General features: G+C 40.9%; 1 protein-coding gene across 1 annotated transcript in view; it reads left to right on the forward strand.

Annotated features, from left to right (window-relative positions):
- The first annotated feature begins 645 nt into the window (after positions 1 to 645).
- LOC135707499 (group 3 secretory phospholipase A2) overlaps positions 646 to 17,927 on the forward strand; it is an 81,728-nt gene continuing 64,446 nt past the window's right edge. Inside the window, exon 1 of the mRNA XM_065229344.1 lies at positions 646 to 855. The gene's annotated coding sequence lies outside the window, so the exon portion shown is untranslated. The remainder of the gene's footprint in view (positions 856 to 17,927) is intronic.

The raw sequence follows: 17,927 nt of genomic DNA on the forward strand, positions 1-17,927 counted from the left end.
GCGTTATTCTTCGGAATGGACCCCTTGGCTGCACCATTAGCTCCGCCAATGCCTATTTCTAGTAGTATCAATACTATTAAATAGTTCAAATATTGAACCACAAACCAGCTAAACGTACTCACTCTCTCCAAGTTTATTCATTTGGAACCGCACACAGGGCTCCGGCATGTCAATTAGGCTTTGGGTCATATTGCTTTCAAATTAGAGGCAAGTTGCTTTAATCGCCTGTTTTGGTGACCCTATCCACATCTCTTAATCTCGAGCAGCGACGCGTGATCGTAAATCAATAGAAAACTGCACGACTGCATCAACATCGATTGCAGTGTCAACAAATAATAAAGTAGGCATCACGCGTGGTCAGTTGCATCTTGAGACTCCTACTGGCGGTAAGAGTGACCAATAGAAACACATCAACTAGCTCACCAACCACGCGGTGGTTCGATGTTATCTACGAAGCTAAAGTTGCCGAACGAACGTCGCCGTCGTTGTCTCGGTTGTCGTAGCACGCGCGTTGGGTGGTAGAGTGAGGTGGTTCCTAGCCTGCTGCGGCTGCCGCTCAGCTGAACCGATGCGATGAGGATGGAGAGAGCTTTGGAAAACAGAAAACCCACCGACCAGCCATCGTCAGTCGATAGGGAGCTTTTGTGCGGGAAACAACGTATGTTCGTTCACACATTGGACACCGATCGTGGTTGAAGGCGCGCGCGAGTTGAGTTTCGAATTTCCAGAAGAAAAGTGCAATATTTGTGTACTGTTTGCTTTGTGTTGTTGGTGAGACACGGAAATACGCGGGAGTCGCTCCGGAAAGGTCACTTTATGGGAGAAGCCGGCAGTGCGTTCCAGAGCGAACAAAAGGTGTGTTTGTGTGTGTCATATCTGTGTTTGGCCTATCGATTGATTGGCATTACTATTTAATTGCGGTGGGAAAAAGTGAAATGTTGACCATCAGTTATCGAGAGCTGCATAGCGTGTGTCACAATCTGCTGAATAAAAGATGAGAATCTGAAATCGTGTAAATGCTGTTTATGGGAAATCGATAGCTAATCACAGACGGGTGAACTAGACAGAAAACTGACTCATCTCCGGATCGCCAAACCAAACAAGTATTGCAGTCGTCGTGGGTTGGTGCGATGTAGCGAAAAATGAAAACACAAACTTTCACAAAACCAGTTCCTTTCGCGCGTAAGATACGAACCTCGGCGGGTGATGATAGCGTCAGTGACGGCAGCCGCGCGCAGTCACGATTTGCATATGTAACAACATCAACCATAACAAAAACAACAACAACAGCAACATCGTCTACCCCAACTTATAAGCTCTTATAAGATGTTATATGAGAGATAGCTATTTTGCAATTTTGCCAAGACGTCTGACGCCTTGTCTTGTTGTGTTCGGTCTGGAGACGGAGGGAGGGAGGGCGAGAGCTGATACCACGTGAAAGGTCACGCGTTGTTCTGCCAAATCCATAACTTACTGAATTGCAGATCAACATCAGCGACAAATTCCACTGCGAATGCGGGAAACAATGCCTTTGTATGTACGTTCGGGGTCGAACCTGGACTTCTAGGTTAATTACAGGGGAACCCTCTATAATCTAATGTCTCAACCTGAGCTGCATGCGTGCGATTACGAGGAAAATACCCGTACATACTGGGATTCCGGGACTTTGCGATGCGTCACAAATAAACCGACGGCGTCTACCTACTGTCTATGTGGTGCTGTGCAGTGACGGATTGTCCGCAAGGCAAAAGCAGTTTACCAGGGCCGGTGATTTGACAACGTGATTAAGTTTCCACTAATGACCCGAACCGTTGTTAATTGTTTGATGGACGTGGACTCTACTTGCTATATGGAAAACTGCAAACTGTGTCGTTTGAGTTGGAAAGCTGCGAGCATAACTGTAGATGATTTTTCTTAAATAATCGTATAGCCTAGAGAGACGACGATCGTTTTCTGTGCGATTTGAGATGCTTCAAGTCCGGTTGGAGTTAGTGGGAAAGCGTAAACGTAGCCTATTACAATCTAAAGGGCCTCTCTTAGCTCAGTCGGTAAAGGCGCAGTTATGCAGAAAGACATCGCTATTTCTTAAATTTTCTAGACACAAAAGTTGTGCTGGTCGCACAATGTAAAGTGTGGCCCATTTAGAATTGGAACATAAACAATTGCACATATTTCGGATATAGATTAACATTGTAGAAAACCTGTTTCAACTTAAATGTTGGATTTTTCGAAGAAATTTTCGGATTTTCCCCGGAATACGCGCACATTATTCTCATCCATCGTTTTGGCAAGCTTATTTCATTTGGTTTTCAATTCATTGATTTTTTGCCGACACTGCCATTCACCTTCAGCTTCCTCTGTATAATAGCCCAAAATCTCTTTTTGGTCTGAGCTGAGGACAATTAGGTGGGTTGAGTTCGTTTGGAATACACTGAATCCCGTTCGATTCTTACCACTGTAGCACAGTTTTACCATTTTACTGTAATGACAGCTCGCAAGATCTGGCCAAAAATGACAGGTTGCTTGTGGGATCGGATGAATGGCAATTTTCGCTTTTCGGAGACATTCCGTGCTGTAAAGTTCTGAATTGAATGTCTTATCCGTGATGAAAACCTATGTCTTCCTACCACAGCTACAGATGCCCTCTCTAATAAACATGTCCATTAAAGAGAGCTTAACGACGTGTTAGGTCTGCAATCACAATCTTGAATTTGGCAGGAATAATTCTCTCCTGTCCCGGTAGCTAATTGAAATCGACCTTCACGTAGGCTTCATCATCGATCTGATCTGGTTGTCTGCAGGCACGGTATGACTTGAAGCCTTCCCGAAGACGAATTCGTTGCGACACCGAACTTTTTGGTCAAATCGCGATCCGAGATGTTTGGATTAGACCTAGGGTTAGACCTAAGAGAAAGTGGAGACAACTGGCTTCTTTTTGTCAGTGACGTGTTCTTCTTCTCTCGCGGAAACGACCGTGAAAAACTATTGCATTATGGGCGACGCAGTCGACTATCAAAATACAAGAAAATAGATTCCCTGTTGTAAAAATTCTCGCGTTTCTATACGTTCGCCCGACCAATCAGACGCTCCTCTTCATCTTAGGGTTAGACTTAATTGGCTTGATGTCATTATTCCGCAGTTGACGGTTGACAGTAAAGCTGGGTTTAGACTAGGCAAGTCAAATGATCAACTCAGTTGAATTCAATTGGCTTGAAAAGTTGCACCTGGTTCAACTTTTTTCAATTCAAGTGAGTTGATCAAGTCAGTTGAATGGCATAGTTTACACGTTCAATTCGCGTTCAAGTCAGTTGAATTCAACTGACTTGATTAATTGACTTGCCCTGTCTAAACTTAGCTTAACCGCCCGACGCTTGCTTTGTGGCTTGCGATCCGTTGAAATGGTTTCTCTGAACTTTTTTCAGTACACGCCACACAGTATATCTGGGAAAACCTAACACTTTTGCAAGTTTAGGTCCAGACCACGAAGGTTTTTCCAAAAAATTATTAACAATTTCTTAAAGGACACAGTTTTAATTAACAATCTCTAAATAGCCATTGACTTGCTCTCATAGCGCTTATCACGTTGGTGCTTTTCTCGACTAACTTTATAGCGAAACTGAATAAACTTCTTCATGATTTTCGTTTTAATATTATGGCAATCAAGCATATGTCGGGCTGGTACACCTAACATCAACAAGAAAAGGACGTTTTCTATATCTTGGTAGAATTTATAGTGTGTCGATATTCTTCTTAAAAATTTCCTCCAATTCAAGAAAAAAAAATTAAGTCAGTACATTGACGCAAACGAGGGCGCTTTTGGTGAAATCTTTCAGTTGTGCAACTATCGACACATTCCTCGCAAACATCATTCCTGTGTAGAATTTATTTTAGAACCATGCCGGCTTTGTAGTATACTACAAAGCCGGCATGGTTCTAAAATAAATTCTACACAGGAATGATGTTTGCGAGGAATGTGTATACCACATTTTGTTCCGATGACCGATTACACAAATTATTACATAGTTTTATGCAAGAATCTTCATCTTCGATGTTGCCTACATTCTCGCTGGTCCCAAGTGTAGGAATTATTGCTGACATCTTCCATATATTGAGAAACCGTGGGCAATCTCAAACTATCCTTGGCGATGCCTCATATGAGAAAATATATTCTCGAGACAATCTTGCGTGAACCTACTACGCAAGATTTTTTCAACTGGTTCGTTTATTTACAAGGCTCAGTCGTGTGTGACTCTTTGCAGAGCCAAAAACCAGTAATGTTTGAATTTACATGTTAAACAGCAGTAGTTCTAGGTTAGTATTGGGTACCAATTACTCGTGGCGGGCTCGAGGTTAATGGGTAACAATTTCGATTGTAAGGAGCTCGGTAGGAAACTGGTTTCTGAAGCCTCCTTCAGATACTACTCTCGGACGGTTGACCAAATCCTGGCTGGGCAGGGGCAAGTAGCACAGAAACAGGAGGATAATAAGACTGGAACACAATGGCTGGAAATTGTTTGGAAAGGAGGGGATGGTCACATCAAACTCTAACATCAGACAAACAAAGGAATTCGTAGATCGCCTGCATGTAGGGAAGATAACGGGTTCCCAATACATATCTTACTTCACGGAAGGGTTGTCTCCCTCGGGCCAATAGGGTATGCAACAGTTGTGCTCTGGAGGCGTCATTACCCGGGCAATACCAAATTGCGTGATCGATGTCATCATAACCGGTTCTACACCTACATATATTGCTGTCAACGAGGTTTATTCTATAGAGATGTGCGTCTAGCGAGTAGTGGTTGGACATAAGTCTTGACATCACTCGAATGAATCCCCGACTTACATCCAGACCTTTGAACCACGCTCTCGAAGAAACATTTGGAATAATGGAATGTAAACACCGCCCAAGAGAATTACTTGTCCAATCGTTTTGCAAACTTAAAAGAGAACTCTAACGTACTAATGGGAAAAATTCATCATGTGAAATTCTTCTATCATAAATTTCGCCTTGTTGTGCGCCCACCTTTGCGAGAGAGTCTGCCTTCTCATTGCCTGGGATTGAGCAATGTGAGGGGACCCATACAAAGGTAATCATATATGATCTTTCGACCAGCACAATCATCTGCTCCCTTACCTTTGAAAGGAAATAAGATGAGTGCCTACCTTGTTTCATCGACCGAATAGCCTCAATCGAACTGAGACTATCCGAGAAGATGAAGTAATGGTCTATGGGCATATCGGAAATCATCCCCAATGCGAAGTTGATTGCTGCTAGCTCAGCAACATAAACGGAACAAGGTTCCTGAAGTTTCCGAAAGGCGGTTGAGTATTCATTGAAGACGTCGAAGCCAGTGGATCCAACAAATTGCAACTGACTTGTTGGTACTTTTCAGCAAAAATACGGGGAATTGAGATAGGTCGAAGTTGATCTGGAACTCCTTGAATATCCTGTTTCATGGAGAGATCATAGTCAATGAAAGGGAGCTGTAGTTAGTAAAGCATACACGAGGGGGGTTATAGTACGGAAGGCCAATATCCGATGACATATAGTTAAGATAGTTTCGCACGAATCTAGACTGGATGCTCAATTCGAGCATTTTTTCGAAGTTTTCAATCACAAGGTTGTTACTGACTCTACACGCAAACCAAAAATCTATTACAATGAATGTTAGTTCCGTTTCCTATCATCCTCTGTTCATGAACATCGCAACGAATGTTAGAAATTGACCATGCAGGCGATGTAATGGTTTTTTGTCTTTTTTTATTTCTTAAGCGCAAACCATTTTTCAATCAGGTTGGCAGTATTCAGGACATCGGTTCTTCCGCTCTCCCTTGCATAAAGTCTCAATGCAGCTGCGACTGTGTAACTGATATAATTCTTTGAATTTTTCACCTTCATTTTTTCGAAGTTCGATATAGCTTTCGGGAAATTTACGTCTTCTTTGGTCAAACCAAATGCCATTTTTAAATCACAGAAACAAGGTTATTCAGGCGATGTATATCGCTTTTGTATATGGTTTTACAAACATGTACTCTATCTGGAATGATTTTCAAAGTTCGGCTATCATTGCAATAGTGCTGAATTGGCTTATTTGTCATAACCACATTTTGTGAATGTTCGATGCCAACGTCATTCCAGAGATGTTTATTGTTTCCTAAAAACAAATAAAATAATTGAAACATTTTCGATCATAAATAATGAATTAAATGATTACCTCCAGAGTCATTAATAGCAGCGTATACGCCGAACCCGACTTCTTCGACTTTTCGGATCAGTTCAAAAATTATGCTTTTGAGACACCCACGCTTGATGGGACCTCCCCTTAGCTGATATCCAATCACCTGCTTCCAGTGAGTTTTCACTCTCATAAGCATGAAGACAAGCACATGATTTGCAACACCTGTGTGTTCTGTCAGCGTCTAATAAACTTTTTCAAGATGGAGCAGCAATTGGTTCCGGGCTGTAGGGCCATTTCATCGAAAACCAAAACACAGTCTCTTTTGTCATTTGGTAGTTCCATGATTTTGAGACTTAGAAAATTGAAAACTTCGTGCAAACAACCAGTGTCAAACTGAAGGCCTTGCAACCGTTCGCACAATGTTCTTGCACTTGGTAGCTTTCTTTTTATTCTCTCAACTTCGTACGTCTTCGTTCCGCAAGAAAATTTTGTTTTCAATCCTTTCACTATACTTTCATTCGAACACTCCGCGATTTGACGGCTCCTGATGTTATCAAGTTGTATTGATCGTCGCCCATTTTTTCGCGCATGTCTATGACTTCCGGAGTGTTCTCAACAATTGCACGCTTCCGTTTAAGCTTGTTGTTCTCATTCTGGTACCGTTTGATAACCCTGTGATAAAGGATCAATAAACAAGTGTGAAGTCAAAGTGAATAAAAAAAAACTTTAATCTCAATTACCTCTTGTCGCTTTCTCGTTTCTGAGCGCCAGTTCAAGAACTGGAGCAGCTGTTAGACGTGTCATTAGCGTCGGAAATGCTTATTTCACATTGAGAAATGCTTTGGAAACCAAATCCCTCTGGGTGAGCAAATGCCTCATCGAGAATTCGTACTCTGCGTATTTTGAAACTTGTTCTGACAGATTAGGCGCATTTCCGGATGGTGCCGTGTTCTCCAAATCCAAGTTCTTCATCTTCATTCCTTTATTTAACGTCGGTCTCTGTTCCGCAATCTAGTGCCAATCACCGACGGACATCGATTGCCATCCATTGACGGCAATCGAATGTGCAGGAAGGCAGCTTGCACACCTGCGTATGATATCGCACCCATTCAACACACATGGGCCGGGACCAACGGCTTTACCTCCCTTCCGAAGGAAGACGTGACCAGAGATTTTTATGCCTCAGAAAAATCCCTCCGACCTCGGCTGGGATTGAACCCAGACCCATTGAGGTGTGAGAGCAATCGTAACGGTCGTTGTCATTTGCGCGACTATTTTAACAGCGCACAGCGCTCTCATTTTAGTTTAGTCACTCTTCTCCTCCACACCGGTCGCTGCTATCGCGGTTCTCAATTTACTCGCCGTAGTCCGTACCGGTAGTGAGCATTTTGACAATTCTACGAATAGCAACCTTTCTCCCGCGCTGCTAAATTTGGTAACGCGCTTCTCACCGAGAAGCCGGCTGCTATTTTAGTTACTCGTATGGCAACCCCCGATACGGTAGCTGCGATATGATGAGGGCTGAAAAAATGAGTTTAGCAGCGTACCGTTACGGTTGCTCTGAGAAAGCAGTCACGCTTACCACTACACCACCGCGCCGGCTACCAAATCCAAGTTGAAATCGATAAAAAACTTTCTGCGTCGTTTTGTGTCTAGCATTGGGCGATCTTGGATCGATCTTTGGAAGATAGATCTTTTTCATTCCGATTTCTGATTTTTCGGATCAATTCTTTGTTCAAGTTTCTTTCGATCTTTTCAATCTTTAAAAAAATAGATGTTCAATTGTTTGAAAAAAAAAGCTGAAATGACACACGCATTGACAGAGAGTAAGTGTGACTCTTTGTTTTCGTTTGCTCGTTGCTCTGCGTGCATTTTATTCAAAGAAAAATTTCTGAATATTATGTACCAACGTAAACAAGCGTATTACAAAAAATCAAAAGATCCATCAACCAAAGATCGATTCTTTGATACCAATTTAATCGGTGGATCGATTTCCAAGCTTTCGCCACCTACATTTAGAAGTGAGAACTACTAGAAGGAGGATAGTTTCCAAATTCTCCAAGTAAAACAGACGATTTTTGGGGCAAATCGGTACATAAAAAAAACCAATAATTTCCGGTGGAAACTTTTGCTTGAATCGTGTAAGAAAACGTGTTTGCAAACTAACTGTTATTATTTCGGTATGGATCGGAGATGTTTTCATGGAAAATTATGCATAACAATATAATGAGAGAGAGAAGGATTAGTATTTTCCATTTAATTCCACTACTTTATTTGCTTATCCTTGACAGATACGCGTATTTCGTCTACAATGTGCAGACTTCTTCAGTGTCTTGTACTAATACTCGACTGTCGATGTCGAGTATTAGTACAAGACACTGAAGAAGTCTGCACATTGTAGACGAAATACGCGTATCTGTCAAGGATACGCAAATAAAGTAGTGGAATTAAATGGAAAATACTAATCCTTCTCTCTCTCATTATACAGGTATTCCACTAAGACGCCCACATTCATCAGGATATGCATAACAAGTTCGCACCCACAGGTAGAGGCTACCTCCTGCGCCACTGCATTTTTCGGAAAATGGTGAATATGTGCTATTACCACTAGGATGAAAGTGGAAATTAAGTGAATTTACTTAGGAAAAATTGCATCATGCTGGTGATAATGGAGAAATGGTTGTATAGGACGCCAATATTCAATAAATGTTCATTTTAGCCTTTTTTAGGGAAACATATTGATACTCACAATTTTCGACGGAAAACGCAACGGAACTTGATTTACTCAACACGCACCATGCTATAAAATGGTGCTAGATGACAAATCATCTTTATTTTGAATAATTGAGAAATTTGCTTCTTTTTTTTAAACTCTTTATTTGTTTCAAATTCAAAATAAATTACATATCATTTTAACCTAGGTGCTCCCAACTGCAAAAGGCTGGGACACTCGGCCAGCCATTGCGGCAACAAAACTCGTTGTGGCAATTGTGGTGAAAACCACAAAGAGGATTCTTGCCACAAAGAATCAGTAAAATGCGCTTACTGTGGCGAGAATCCTCACCCCTTGCAGGAGTGCCCGATGTACAAACAGCACTCCGATAAAGTGCAGCGTTCAATCTCTGGACGCTCCAAGCAGACATATGCTCAAATGTTGAAGGCTGCATCAGCCGTCCAAGATGCAAACCAATTTTCGGTTTTGTCAGTTGAAGAATCGGACTCTGACTCATCCGATGAAGGTGATTCTACGGTGGTACACGCACCTTCAAAAATAGACGGTTCCTCAAAAAGAAAATGCCCCTCCCCGAAAGTGCGCCGTAAGAAAACTAAAGTCACCTCCAGACGATTGCCAAATTCCCAGGGTAATGGGGATGAAAAAACAAAACCGAAGGCTCCTGTTGATCCAATCCCTGGATGCAGCAAGAATTTTCCGGCATTGCCCAACAAAGATAAAAAAAATAAAAAAGCTGCTCCTCAAACTTCTCAAAAGAAATCCAAGTCCGAACGAGGTTTGCTAGCTTTTTCGGACATTGTGGAATTCATATTAAATATGTTCAACATACTTAGAAGCTTAGTTTCTGCCTTGCCTCTGTTGGAAATTAGAATCATATCTTAAGCAATTGACTGTTTCATGGCCCTTCCTTGCATCAATCATATCTTTCGATGGATAATTCGTCGAACGAGGTTGAAGATATGATCACGGTGCTACAGTGGAACTGCCGTAGTCTAGTGCCTAAACTAGACTCGTTCAAATTTTTACTTCACAATTCTGATTGTGATATATTTGCTCTCTGTGAAACATGGCTTTCTTCCGATAAAGAACTCAACTTCCACGATTTTAACATTATACGCCTGGATAGAGACGATTCTTATGGAGGAGTACTTTTAGGGATCAAAAAGTGCTACCCTTTGTACAAAATTTCCCTTCCTGCTCTATCCGGCGTCGAAATCGTCGCTTGCCAAATAAATGTGAAGAACAAAGATCTTTGCATAGCTTCAGTATACGTTCCACCAAGAACCTCCATTAGCCGTAGTCAACTCTGGAATCTAGTTTCGATTCTTCCATCCCCAGTATTAATTCTGGGTGATATGAACTCCCATGGTACTGGGTGGGGCGATCTATATGACGACAATAGAGCGGCTATTTTTTACGATTTATGTGACGATTTCAATTTGACTATTTTGAACACTGGTGAAGCGACACGTATAGCAAAACCTCCGGCTCGAGAAAGCCGACTCGACCTATCTTTGTGTTCAAGATCGCTATCATTGGATTGTCAGTGGAAGGTTATCAATGATCCCCATGGTAGCGATCATTTGCCAATCATCATTTCAATAAAGTGTGGCCCTCACTCTGCAGAACCATCTCGGGTTCCATTTGATCTTACAAGGAACATCGACTGGCAGAAATATGCAACGGCGGTGACAATCGGTGTCGAATCAATAGATGCGCTTCCACCATTGGAAGAATATCGATTCCTAGCCGATTTGATTTACAAAAGCTCACTGGAAGCACAAAAAAGAAAAGTTCCAAGTGCACCCTTTAAGAGGAGACCAGCCACACCTGGTTGGGACGAAGAATGCACAAAATTGTATGTAGAAAAATCTGATGCTTTCAAAGCTTTTCGAAGACACAAAACCTCCACTTACTTCGAGGAATATTCAAAGCTTGAGACAAAGCTGAAACAATTAATCAAAGCAAAAAAACGCGGTTATTGGCGCAATTTCGTCGAGGGACTCTCACGAGAAACCTCAATGAACACCTTGTGGAGGGTGGCTCGCAACATGCGTAACCGCTCATCTTTCAATGAGAATGAAGAATACTCCAACTGATGGATATTCGATTTCGCTAAAAAGGTCTGTCCGGACTCAGTTCCAGCACAAAATATTCTTCGAGAAGCGTCTCCTAGCGGCGGCTCTCTGGATAGACCATTCTCAATGCTGGATTTCTCTATGGCTCTTCTTTCATCGAACAACTCCTCACCGGGAAGCGATATGATTAAATTCAATCTTCTGAAAAATCTCCCAGATATCGCTAAAAGACGCTTGCTAGATTTATTCAATTCCTTGCTAGAAAACAACATTGTACCGCCTGAATGGAGACAGGTCAAAGTAATAGCCATTAAAAAACCTGGCAAATCAGCGTCTGACCATAACTCATACCGTCCGATTGCTATGCTTTCGTGCATTAGGAAATTGTTGGAGAAAATGATCCTTCGGAGACTCGATCAGTGGGTCGAATCAAATAACTTGCTATCAAATACACAGTTTGGGTTCCGCAAGAGCAAAGGAACAAACGATTGTCTAGCGCTGCTTTCCACAGATATTCAACTGGCCTTTGCGCACAAGGAGCAATTGGCTTCAGTATTCTTGGACATTAAGGGGGCTTTTGATTCAGTTTCCATTGAAATTCTGTTAGACAATCTGCACAGATGTGGACTTTCTGGAATTTTAAATAATTTCTTGTACAATTTGTTGTCAGAAAAGCAAATGAACTTTTCTCTTGGACAACTGACAACTTCCAGAATTAGTTACATGGGCCTGCCCCAAGGCTCATGTCTCAGCCCTCTTCTTTATAACTTTTATGTCAAAGATATCGACAACTGTTTGGCAGAACAATGCACGCTAAGACAACTTGCAGATGACGGTGTGGTTTCCGTAAGAGGTCCACATGCCGTGGACTTGCAAGGACCATTGCAAAATTCCTTAGATAACTTGTCTTCTTGGGCTATGAATCTAGGGATCGAATTCTCGCCGCAGAAAACTGAACTGGTAGTGTATACTCGAAAGCGGTACCCAGCCCAAATGCAGCTTAATCTTTTGGGCAGAAACATTACCCATTGTCTTTCAAGTACCTTGGGGTCTGGTTTGATTCAAAGTGCACTTGGAATGCCCATATTACGTATTTGAAGCAAAAATGTCAGCAGAGGATCAACTTTCTCCGTTCAATTTGCGGCACATGGTGGGGTGCTCATCCGGGAGACCTCATAACGCTTTATAACACAACAATTCTCTCTGTTCTAGAGTACGGCTCTTTCTGCTTTCTCTCGGCAAGAAAAAGTCACCTAACAAAATTGGAACGAATTCAATATCGTTGTCTGCGTATTGCTCTAGGCTGTATGCACTCAACGCATAACATGAGTCTCAAGGTTCTGGCAGGAGTAACACCCCTCCAGAACCGTTTCTGGGAGCTCTCTCTCAGAATACTAATCAAATGCGGAGTGACAAACACATTTATAATTGCTAATTTTGAAGAAATTCTTGAGCTGAACACACAATCTCGATTTATGAGAATCTACCACCACTACATATCATCAGATATGTGTCTTCCTTGTTATACTCCAGACCGTGTTCACTTCACCAATCGCAGTTCCTCAATTGAATATGATCTGACCATGAAACAAGCAACTCATGGGATTCCCGATCAACTTCGACCTATTATTATTCCGCGTATTTTTACTGAAAAGTACCAACAAGTCAATTGCATCAAAAGATATTTTACAGACGGGTCTCGTCTCAGTGGATCCACTGGCTTCGGTGTCTTCAATGAAAACTCTAGCGCCTTCCGCAAACTCCAGGAACCTTGTTCCGTTTTTGTTGCTGAGCTGGCAGCAATCAACTTCGCATTGGGGATGATTTCCAACATGCCCGCAGACCATTACTTCATCTTCTCGGATAGTCTCAGTTCGATTGAGGCTATTCGGTCGATGAAACAAGGTAGGCACTCATCTTATTTCCTTTCAAAGGTAAGGGAGCAGATGTGTGTGCTGGTCGAAAGATCATATATGATTACCTTTGTATGGGTCCCCTCACATTGCTCAATCCCAGGCAATGAGAAGGCGGACTCTCTCGCAAAGGTGGGCGCGCAGGAAGGCGAATTGTATGACAGGCAAATTTCACACGATGAATTTTACCATTTAGTGCGTCAGAGTACCTTTTCGAGCTGGCAAACCGATTGGGACACTGGAAATCTTGGACGGTGGTTACATTCAATTATTCCTAATGTTTCTTCGAGAGCGTGGTTTAAAGGCTTGGGCTTAAGTCGTGACTTCATTCGCGTGATGAGTAGACTTATGTCCAACCACTACTCGCTAGATGCTCATCTCAATAGAATAAACCTCGTGGACAGCAACATCTGTCGGTGTGGAAACGGTTACGATGACATCGAACACGCAGTTTGGCAATGTACGGATAATGACGCCGCCAGAGAGCGACTTTTGAATACCCTCGAGGCCCAAGGAAGACAACCCTATGTTCCTATCAGAGACGTGTTGGCAACCCGTGATCTCTGCTATATGCAGTCCGTTTATGTTTTTCTTCAAATGTCTAGTATAAGAATTTAATTCCTTTTGTCTTTTGTCTCTCTTTATTAGTTTTTGTTTGTCTTGTCCCCCCGTCTCGATGAGTCTCATCGTCGCCCACTGGTCACCCACCATAACCGGTCGAACTCCGGACGAAGCTAGAACAGCACTACCGTTCATACTGGCGACAACGCTCTGATGAGACAACGAAACCCTACCCCAAGCTCCTCCCCTGATCCTATCCTTCGAAAATGTACCCTTCTAACCTCGAGTAAGCCGCGAGTAATCGGCCCAACTCCTACTAGACATAGAATTAAGTGAATTTTGTTACACACAGTGAACAATGAATTATAGGCTCCGTAAAGCTAACGCGATTGAGCCTTCCAAATAAACGAACTAGATAAAAAAAAACCTAGGTGCTCCAGTTACTACAGTAACTTACCAGCCTTAATTGTTATGATATATATCTAATTGTTTTTACATTGATCCTGCCTTGGCAATTCAGTATTTTAAACAGGTTTTTTAAACCTGCATGTCAGTATAATAATTGATATCTTAAAACTAAAAACTAAAACTAAATCTTATCTAAGTATAAAGAGAATTAACCGTTGCAATTGAGGATTGCAACCAGGGTGCCTTCCATTCATTTTGACTAAAACAATGTTTTATGAAATTATGGAATAATAAGATATTATGATGATATTTTGTATATGTAAGTAATAAGAAAAGATTGTAAAGTTGGTGTTTCACCCATAAAACCTGCAAATTTAGCTTTGACAGAGTCACAATGAGCGTTTTTCTGATCGCCTCTTCGCGAAGAGTGAAGAGCGAAGAGTGGATGAGATAAATTACAAAATCGCTTATTGCGTCTCTCATGTAGCAAAATTGGCAGGTATTATGTGTCAAACACAAACTTAACAATCTTTTCTTGTTGTTTACATAATCAAAATATTTTCATAATATCTTATTATTCCATAATTTCTTAAAACATTTTTTTAGTCAAAATGAATGGAAGGCACCCTGATTGCAACGATTTTTGCCTGAAGTTATTAATTATTTTGTTGGACATTTGTTCTAAAGTCTCAACATTCGAAATTCTATGTACTTCGGTAGTACTGTACCAGGGAGGCAACTTCAAAATCATTTTCAGAACTTTGTTCTGAATCCTTTGAAGTGCTTTTTTCCTGGTAGTGCAACAACAAGACCATATTGGCACAGCGTAAAGCATGGTTGGTCTAAAAACTTGTATAAATATTAGAAGTTTATTCGTCAGGCAAAGTTTGGATTTCCTGTTTATAAGAGGATACAAACATTTAATATATTTGTTACATTTGGCTTGAATGCCCTCAATGTGATCTTTGAAAGTTAATTTTTGGTTAAGTATTAATCCAAGATATTTCACTTGGTTTGACCAGGAAATTGGAACTCCGTTCATAGTGACTATGTGACTACTACTAGGTTTCAAAAAGGAAGCTCTAGGCTTATGTGGAAATATTATAAGTTGAGTTTTGGAAGCGTTGGGAGAAATCTTCCATTTTTGTAAATAAGAAGAGAAAATATCTAAACTTTTCTGCAGTCTGCTGCAAATAACACGAAGACTTCTTCCTTTAGCGGAAATGCCTGTGTCATCAGCGAACAAAGATTTGTGGCAACCCTGAGGCAAATCAGGGAGGTCCGAAGTGAAAATGTTATACAATATAGGCCCAAGAATGTTACCCTGAGGAACTCCTGCACTAACAGGTAGTCGATTGGATTTGGAATTTTTGTAATTTACCTCCAGAGTTCTGTCAGTTAAATAATTCTGAACTAATTTAATAATATAAAGTGGAAAATTAAACTTTTTCAATTTAGCAATCAAACCTTCATGCCAAACACTGTCGAATGCTTTTTCTATGTCTAGAAGAGCAACTCCAGTTGAGTGGCCTTCAGATTTGTTTGAACGAATTAAATTGGTAACTCTTAAGAGTTGATGAGTAGTTGAATGCCCATGGCGAAATCCAAACTGCTCTTCTGTAAAAATTGAGTTCGTATTGATGGTAAGCATCATTATATTCGAAATTATCTTTTCAAAAGGTTTACTTATTGAAGAAAGCAAACTTATTGGACGGTAGCTAGAAGCTTCAGCTGGATTTTTATCCGGCTTCAAAATTGGAACAACTTTTGCATTTTCCATTAATCAGGAAAGTATTAAATTTGTTCCTCAGGGCAGAGAATCGCTTTTTAATTTATTTTTGCAAATCCCGACCGATAACTTTCATGGCAGGATCACGTGTTCTTTGATGTTGTCTCCTACGGACATTTTTCAGACGGATCAAGAGCTGAAGATCGTCGTCTATTATAATTGAATCGAATTTAACCTCGCATTTTGCTACTGAGGCAGCTCTTGCTTCAACTATAGAAGTAGTCAGAGATTCATGAGCATAATTAATTTCATCTTTGGTTTGCAAAGGAATGTTTGGATCGAAGTTATATTTCATAAATGTTCGATATTGCTCCCAATCAGCTCTATGGTAATTGAAAGTAGAGCTGTTGGGATTACAAATTATTTCTTGGGATATTTCAAAAGTTACTGGAAGGTGGTCAGAACCGAAGTCAGCATGGGTAACCAATTGGCTACAAAATTGACTGATTCATGTCAAGACCAAATCAATAGTGGAGGGATTTCTTGCAGAAGAAAAGCATGTTGGGCTGTTTGGATATTGAATAGTGTAATAACCTGCAGAACAATCATCAAACAGAATATTACCATTGGAATTGCTTTGAGCATTATTCCATGTGCGGTGTTTTGCATTAAAATCACCAATAATAAAGAATTTAGACCAATGACGGGTAAGTTTCTGAAGGTCACCCTTGAGAAAATTCTTTTGCTGGCCTACGCATTGGAATGGCAAATAGGCAGCTATAAACGTAAGTTGTCCAAATTTTGTTTCAACAGAAACTCCCAAAGTTTCAAAAACTTTGGTTTCAAATGAAGAAAGTATTTTGTGTTTGATTCGTCTATGAACAATGATGGCAACGCCACCACAGGGTCCATCAAGACGATCATTTCTATAAATCAAGTAATTTGAGTCCTTCTTAACCTTATGGTCAGGTTTAAGGAACGTTTCAGTTATAACGGCAATATGCACGTTATGAACTCTCAAAAAGTTAAATAGCTCGTCTTCATTATCTTTAAGAGATCGAGCATTCCAATTTAAAATATTTAATGCTTTAAAATCCATTGCTGAATTTTAAAGTCATGACAATATTATTTGCAAATTTTACTCCAGTTTGAATAGCATCAAACATGGAGTTAGATTTAAGCATATCAGAAATCATGTCAATTAATGATTTCTGTAAAAATTCCATTTTAGGGGCAGTAATGCTTCCTAAGTCAAAATTGTCAAAATTTCCGTTAAAATTACGTTGGTTAGTATTTTGATTTCTACCTGCTGCAATAGCAGCATAGGTAGCTCCATTAACTCGCATTGTTAGCAGCGAGGGGAGTAGGTACAGATGAAACATTTGAAGCAGGGGTGATATTTGTACCTACGGGTACGAATGTAGAATTTGTTCCTCGCTGACCGTTGTTAACAGCAGAGGAATTTGTACCTGGTCGGAAACGTGGAGCGTTTCCTACCTGACGGTTAGAACGTGATTGTAAGATCGCTTTGCGAGTCTTACCTTCACAGGACAGTCGTCCTTTGCGTGAGAGGAATCACCACAATTCATGCATTTAGCTGGCATGTAGCAATTTTTAGTTCCGTGACCCCATCCCTGGCACTTACGGCACTGGGTGAGGTTTTGGAAATTTCCTCCAGTCTTCCTGAAGTGTTCCCACTTCACTCGGACATGAAGCATAAGACTAGCTTTTTCTAAGGCCTTAAGGTTGTTTAGTTCACTAGACTTGAAGTGAACTAAATAAAAATCATTAGAAATCCCGTTGCGCGAATCGCCAGGACGGGATTTCATTTTCATTTTGATTACTTGGAGTGGCACAACCCCCAGTAATTTTGCCAGTTCATCTTTGATCTGATCCAGGGATTCACCACTGGGCAGTCCTTTCATGACAACCTTGAACACACGTTCAGTTTTGGTGTAGTAAGTAAAAAATTTGTGCAGAAGACATTTGAATCCGTCCAAGATTTCAGCCAATACACGACATTCACCCCGACGTCCAATAGTGAAAACTTAACTTTCACGAAATTCAAAAGTTCCAAAAGTTCCGAAGAGCATGGAAATCGGTAGTTTTTTTTTTTTAAATCTTTATTTTAGAGATTTTTAGAGAAATCGGTAGTGGTTATCACAATAGGGGGAATCTTTTCCTTCTTGGCATTAAGCCGGGAAAGTTTACTAGAATTTTTCTTGGATGATGGATCATTCTCATCATCCGTGAGCAAATCAAATTGATTACTCAAATTAATTTCATCAGAAGGGGGGTTAAGAGTTTGCCCCTTTCTTTTGCGTT

Source organism: Ochlerotatus camptorhynchus, unplaced genomic scaffold (assembly GCF_037179485.1).
Source record: "Ochlerotatus camptorhynchus isolate MF236.1 unplaced genomic scaffold, CSIRO-AGI_Acam_v1.1 ptg000313l, whole genome shotgun sequence".
Lineage (NCBI taxonomy): Eukaryota > Metazoa > Arthropoda > Insecta > Diptera > Culicidae > Ochlerotatus > Ochlerotatus camptorhynchus.